General features: G+C 40.2%; 1 long non-coding RNA gene across 2 annotated transcripts; it reads left to right on the top strand.

Moving 5' to 3' along the window:
• Nucleotides 1-172: 172 nt before the first annotated feature.
• On the top strand, nt 173-3947 carry LOC116592394. 2 transcript variants are annotated; one of them, XR_004286479.1, is made up of 4 exons: nt 173-372; nt 1880-2058; nt 2148-2210; nt 3040-3947. It is a non-coding gene; the product is annotated as an uncharacterized LOC116592394 (long non-coding RNA). The 2 variants fall into 2 exon arrangements; XR_004286478.1 differs by having other exon boundaries at nt 3094-3947.
• The last annotated feature ends 3639 nt before the right edge of the window (nt 3948-7586 follow it).

Here is a 7586-nt window from a genome sequence, read left to right on the forward strand (position 1 = left end):
CTCTTGGCCTTAACTTAGCCTCTTGGCCACATCAACGACAATAGAGGCTGGACACTAACTTTCGTTTGAAAATAAAAAAAATATATTGAATCCGATGACATTTATGCAATGCACATTGTGTGCCCAGGACTTTCTGCAGTTACTTCCTTTAATAATCTTTTACTAGATATTATCATCAGCATGGCAGCTGGGGGTCACTGGGACTCCAGATAGATTAAATAACCTGCCCAAGGTCACTCTCCAAGGTCACAGCCCTTCTGTCATCCAGCAGCATCTGAATCTGAATCTATATGACTCCAAAACCACTGCTCTTCTGGCTACATTTATTACCACATTTCCTTATTAGCCTGAAAATCGAAATTTGAAAAACAGGTACAGGGTTTCCTTCTGAGACTTCTGAATTTTTAAAAATAATTCTTATTAGAATTAATATTCTGTGTCATGCTTCCAAATACAGATTTAGTAGAAAATATTGTTAGGTGGTTTTAGAATAAGTTGGATGTCTGGATTTCTGAGACTACTTAGAGTAAAAAACAGCTATTTATAATCCCTCAATTTGCTCCCGTGTAAATCATGACAGTGACAGTTACTGTTTTTCACATGTTCCCAGATCTCAGAAAATAGGGCTTTTTTGTGACAAAGTAAACTGGGGGAAAAAGAAAAAAAAAAAAAAAAACTCCTCTATACTATTAGCACAATAATGGTGATATTATTGTTTGGCTAGGGGCAAGGTCAAAGGCATAATCACAGAAATTCTAGCCTTTCTTCACATAATGAGAAAATAAATAGAAACATGGCAAAATGGACTTGCTTTTTAGGAAAACTAATGAGGCAGTCAGCTGCACTGCTCTCTGTTGGGGAGATTGCACTGGAATTGGAGCACCTGCCTTCCCGGAACCACCTTTGCATCAGAAACTCTGATTTGCAGGACAGGAGATGGGGCCAGAAGGGAGGAACATCAGCCTGCATGCCACCGCGGAGTTCCCCCAAAAATAGACTGGGTCTCCCAACTACGAGACATGGAAGAGGCTGAGCAAGGGGTATATGGACTATTCTCTCAGAAGACCTGAGCCACACAGAAACCCTTCAATTACATGGTTCACAAGTATGAGTAAATTAGACGAGGTGACTACCTCTGTTCTCCCCACACTCCATGTAGCTTTCCTGAGCACTGCCGCGGCTTAAGGCCAGCATGCAGAAGTTTGGTGTGGGGAAGACTGTCGGAGGGCAGTTATTCCAAGAGAGGCAGCCTCCACTGTCTCTCCAGGACCACAGTAGACAGCAGATGAGGAAACAGGAGAGAGTTCCCTGGTTGCAACCTGCCCTTGGCTTCCCCTCTCCCTCACCTCTGCAGGAAGCAGGGAACTTTCTTCAGCTTAGGATAGAGGGGTCCTTTTCACACCAGGCTGCATATATGTGTGTGTGGTAAAGCTGACTCCAGGTCACGGACACGTGAGCAAAATGGTGAGGGCTTACAAATTTTGTGGCCTCTCCGTGAGAGTGGCAAGGGTTAACTGAATAGAATATACAATCATTAAATAATATGAGTCATTTTTTTGGTAATATTTGACATTAGCTTCTAAAAGGCTTTTGCTGATTATGTTTTATTACCTGGTTTGTTAAGCATCTATTGTAAAGTGCTGTTAAATTATCATGAATTAGCTTTCGTTCCACAGAAGTGTCACCTGAATGTACTTAGCTAGCTCGTCAATGCCACAAATGTGTAATTATTTGTTTTATTAAGCAGTGTTGTTGCCTTTTACACATTACGAAGTGCTTTTTCATTAGTCGTACTTAAAAAAAAAAAAGTTAAATTATTATACAATGTGACGTTCTTAGATATGGCATTTTACTCACAAAATTCTAAAATTTTTAACAGTTTCTTGGCCCTCTGATACTACTTAGAATTTTATCTTTGATCGACAGATCAAAGACCATAGTGAGAATCTTATTAACGCTCTGAAACTTCTCGCAATAAAATCAACGTAAACAGAGAATGTTCCATAAAACTCCAGGACTTTCATGCATTCCCAGAAACCTATTCTGGGGACGCCCAGGGTAAGAAAATCTGAAGGTAAAGGATTTTGCATATTCTTAAATTATGCAAAACGATTAATTTTCTGATAGTGTTCCTTGGACTTTTTCAGTCATCGCTGCAGGAAAGAAGGAGAGGACAAACATCTATCACCATAATGGCCGCAAAGACAAAGGTTATTTCTCTTTGGATTTTGTTGGTTCAAAAAATAATGCTCCAGTCCTTAAGCTTCCATATGAGCCAAGGATATATTGTCCAGCACCTTTTCCCAGTTGAATTTTATATGGAAAGAAAATTACTTCGGTCATTTCGGCTGTGCCACATCTTAAAGAACTGAGAAAGCAAGTCCCGGTGTAAACTTATTGAGTGTTCCCTCTGTGGTTAACACTTGTGGTCGATAGTGTGCCAAGTGCCTTCCAAGCATTGTTGCATTTAATTCTTAAAGCAAGCATATAAGAAAGCTACTGTTTTTATTGTCCTCTGACTTATAAGGAAATGGAGAGAAGCAGTGACTTGGCTGAGGTCACGCTGTTGGTTTACAGTGGGGCTGGGACACAGTTTTTCTTTTCTGACAGCCAGGCAAAAGCCATCAGAAACATATGTCTTTTATCTGAAGTTCTAGGAGGGAGGAGCATGTTTATCTGATTTCAAAGAAACAAGTGACCTAAATCAATTTGCACCTGCCCTTGATTTTGTGCAAATTTATTTATAAGGAATTGTGAAAGAAAGGGAGATAGTCCTAAATTCAGGAAAAAAAAAAAAAAAAGAAAAATTTAAATAGTCTTAAATCAAGCATGCAACACACAATTCCATTTGTCCATAAAGGAAAAAAAAAATGGCAAAAGGCAGAACAGTAAATCTTTTCCATAGTAAAATTATCACAAGGCTACGTGGAGCCTTCCAAGCTCGACTTTGCCCCTTTGAATGGAAACTGCAAATCACTGGGTTATCGTGGGCTCTAAGTAGTGAGTCCATTAATCTCTTTCACTCTTCATTTGCCTCAGATCTGATTTGACTTTGTGATAATGCATGGCTCTGATCACCCTGTGCCCTCCTAGATATGGAGTCTTCAGAGAAAGCTACAAGCAAAGAGGGCTGGTGGCTCAGTCCTAACCGGGTCTCAGGATGAGGAATGACAATGTTTGGAAGCATCTTCAACATAATTGTGGTACCCAAGAGAACTTTCAAGATACAAGCCAGCAGTAAAATAGTTGTAGAACTGAAGAGCAAAGCAGAAACTGTAAATGAATTATTATAACCGCTCCAACTCAGTGTAAAGTTTTTGCTTCTAAGGGCATAACACTCAGATACCTACTGAGCGTATGTACGTGCATCTGTGAACCGCAATGGTTAATCAAGTTAAAATTCAAGGTTGGGGTTTTGGTTTCTTGTTTTGTTCTGTTCACATGAGAAGGGGAGATATGGAACAGTTGAATTACTCGAAGTCTCCCTAAAATTGGTGGTGGCAGGGCTTAGTCCAATGTCCTCTCTTTGTTCCTACTCTAGTGTAGACTAGGGGTAGGCAAACTTCTCCTTTAAAGGTCAGACACTAAACATTTTAGGCGTTGCAAGCCATACTGTCCTTGTATCCACTACTCCACTATGCCACTGGAGCGTGGAACCAGCCATAGACAATAACAAGGAATCAGTGTGTGCTCCAGCAAGATTTTCGTTTCCCAACAGGCTGCTGGCTGGATCCCGCCGGCAGATGGTAAATTGCCGACACCTGGCTCTAACTACAAATTCCCTCACGGCCATTTATTAATTACAGGATTGGATCTAGTTGTTCGATCTCTCTCCACCTCGGTTTCCTCCCCCAGTGAAACACACTTTTTCCCACAGTGACAACAGTGTTTCTCGGATACATTTACCCTAAGTGGTTTAAATAGAACAGGGTTCGGGGAATCTCACTCTTCAGGTTTATAAAAACAGATAAATATGCATACCTATGTGTGGAATTTATTGAATACCTATTATATGCTAAATATTGTATTAAATGCTTTACGTATATTGTCAAATGTAATCCTCATAACTGTCTGTCAGCATAGATGCCGGGTGATTCAGAGACGATAGGGAATTTGCCAAGCTGCACAGCTCCTAAAGTGTAGAACTGCAGTCAGCTTCTCTTAGGCCTCTACACTGTACTGTCTTTCCATGGACTCTTAATTTTATCATTGTTTTTAAGATTTTATTTATTTATTTGACAGAGATCACAAGTAGGCTGAGAGGCAGGCAGAGAGAGGGAGGAAGCAGGCTCCCCGCTGAGCAGAGAGCAGGATGCGGGACTCAATCCTAGGACCCTGGGATCATGTCAAGGCAGAGGCTTAACCCATTGAGCCGCCCAGGCGCCCCTATTTTATCATTTTATTCTATTGTGGAAAGAACACTTAACAGATCTGCCCCCTTAACAAATTTTTCAGTGTGCAGTGCATTATTGTTGACTATATGCATAATGTATACAGCAGATCTCTAGACATTATTTATCTTGCTTAACTGAAACTTTAGGCTTATTGATTAGCAATGCCCCACTTCTCCCTTCCCCCAGCCCCTGGAAACTACCATTCTACTCTTCACTTCTATGAATTTGACTACTGGAAATACTCCTATAAGGGGGAATCCTGTCACGTTTGTTTTTGTGTGACTGGCTTATTTCACTTAGGATATTGTCTCTCAATAAGGGCATCCTGGTGATCTTCTTGAAGCATCATGAAGGGCAGGGTGTCATGTACATGAAACACAAGTCATTTTTTATGGGGGACAATCTCCTGCCCAGATCCAAACATTCACTGGGCTATGTTTTACTAGTGGGCAAAGTGATACTACTACAGTTTAAGATGAGGGTCCTCTCTCATTCTATGCCTGCTTCCTCTTTTCACTTTTAGCTCCAATGACTGGCAAACACACTTTTTCCCTCTTGAAGGGAAGTATATGGGTTACCTCCTTTCTGACTTCTCAAAAGCAGCCTAGCACAGGTTATTTACCAAACAAATACGCAGCCTAGGACCTCTCAGTTCCAGATACAGGAGCAGACTGGTCATCTTTTGCTCTTACCCCTTTTATTCTTGATGTAGCAGATAAAATTCACATTCACTTTTCCCCACCAATGCAATGAGAAGAGCTCACCCTCAAGTTTAAGATGTCCAATAGGAGCAATAAGTAGCAAGCTCAAATACAGCTTTAGACCTAAACTATATTCTGTAGTATGGTTTTTCATCAAAGTTCAGCATTAAAAGCAGGAAAGTTTTCTTTAATAAAAAACAGTACTTCTTTTTACCATTTGGCCACATTCTTTGTCCATGAGATCCACGACATCCCTTTCTCCCTGTCCATGAATTCCAGGGAGGAAGATGGAAGAGGAATGCCAGAAAGATTGATTGATTAATTAATTAATTAATTAAAACAAATAATAAAAACAAAACCCAAACCACCCTACATTAAGCAATGCAAATGGGGTCTAGTTCCTCCATCTCTCTCATAGTCTTCAATCACTGGCTTCCTCCCTCGTATCCCACTTGAACCTTCTGTCATTAAGTTTACCAACAGCCTCTATTCAAGTCCAATGGCCACTTTTTAGCTCTTAACCCACTCAATTTTTCTGGATTGTCCTTTTTTTTTTTTTTTTTTTAAGAAACCGTCTCCTCTTTTTAACCTCCTTATTATCTCAAGAATCAAAACTCAAATGCCTACAAGGGGCCAAGCCCATGACATAAATTAGTGGTCTCATGTTACTTTCCTTCACCACAGATACATTTTGTACTATATGTATGTATGTACTATATTCCTACATGTTTATGTAGGAATATTCTTGTCTTTCACAACTAACATGGTCTTTCCCATTGTTCTTGAAACATGTGGCCCACACCCCCGCTTTTTATTTTAAGATTTTATTTATTTATTTGACAGAGAGAGAGAGGCAGGCAAAGAGGCAGGCAGAGAGAGGGGAGGAAGTAGGCTCCCCGCCAAGCAGAGAGCCTGATGCGGGGCTCGATCCTAAGACCCTGGGATCATGACCTGAGCCGAAGGCAGAGGCTTTAACCCACTGAGCCACCCAGGTACCAGGGCTTCCCGCTTTTGATGGAAACATGGATATAAGACATGTTCCACTTTCTTCTCACCTATACTGTAGGAAAAGCCTCTTTCATCTGTTTAAATAGATCATAAATAACACCAGCCACCCAGTCCCAGGATACTGGATTATGTTGGAGACTGGGGATAATGACAGCCCACATACCTTATCTGAAGAGGGAGGTCCATCCAGCTCTGGGTTATTGTTCCCAAGTCTTGTTAATTACAATAGATGCTAGAACTCCAGATTTTTTGTAAACCTCTAATTTTTTAAATGTTGGCAACACTGATAGGTCAAAGTTAATAGCTCTAAGTGTGAGATTTGTGATACTTATTTGCCATGTTTATGATCAGAACCAGATTTTTTCTTCACTGACACTTTTTCCCCCAGTATCTCTTGGCTCCTCTCTGAGTCATATTCTCACTCCAAATGCTTCTTTTGAGAAAGTCCATCTCCTCTGCCATGGCTTCAGCCCATAGCACTTTGTTGTGACTTTATTCTCCCACATTATATTCTTCCTTGTGTAATAGGTCTTTATGAAGTTGTCTTATCTGCCTCAATTGCTAATAATTATATTATGGGTAGTGACTGATTCCTATTTATATGTGCATTCCACATAGTACGTAGATCCACTGCTTTGCCCACCAAAGCTTTGTCATAAAAATGTCTTGATCCCTTAAGATTTAAACTCTGAATTTCTGTAAAGAAAATACTTTTTTAAAAAATGGCTGCTCTGTCAAATGATCCCAGAATTATGCTGGGATCCTACTCTGCGGATCTCCATTTGTATAGGGCAATTGTTTTTCCCTCAAATTCCTGAAAAATCCATATAACGCCAAAAGCAGCTTTGTTCCCTATGTGGTGGCTTTGCCAAAGGCAAAAACTATTTTGTAAAAAAATTAAAGTGGGTCCCATGGAAATAAGTTGGAGAAATTCTGGGTCAAACAGTGTTTAACAAATTTCTTTACTGCAGCACTTCCCAGTTTTTATGGTGCAAAACTGTAACCCTGACTATCCAAAGATGTAACGGAGTGCTTTTCAAACTTCTGTGACTCTAGAACCTTTTTTGTGAGGATCATTATTTAAGATCTCATGGTCATGGTAGATAATCTTTTTAATGTGCTGTTGGATCCTATTAGCTAAGATCTCATAGGACTGGAACACAAATGGACTAGAACACAATCTGCCTTAAGAGTCAAAATACTTAGAATGTGAGGTCTTCTCTGATCTGTCCCCTCATCTTTATTTATCTTCACTGTTGTTTTCTATCAGAAATATCCTGATTGTAGGACTCATGTCATTCTTTGTTTCCAAACATGTGCCTTCCTACTTCAGCACATTTTCTCTCAAAGTTTACGTGGTCCGGAATAACATTCCGCCTTCACTAAAGCTAGTTAAGCGTTACACATCCTTTAAAACCCAGTTAAATACATACCTCCCTAAGAACTCATCAAACACCACTCCTGCCCCTGTTGCCCTCTCTTT

Source organism: Mustela erminea, chromosome 6 (genome assembly GCF_009829155.1).
Source record: "Mustela erminea isolate mMusErm1 chromosome 6, mMusErm1.Pri, whole genome shotgun sequence".
Classification (NCBI taxonomy): domain Eukaryota; kingdom Metazoa; phylum Chordata; class Mammalia; order Carnivora; family Mustelidae; genus Mustela; species Mustela erminea.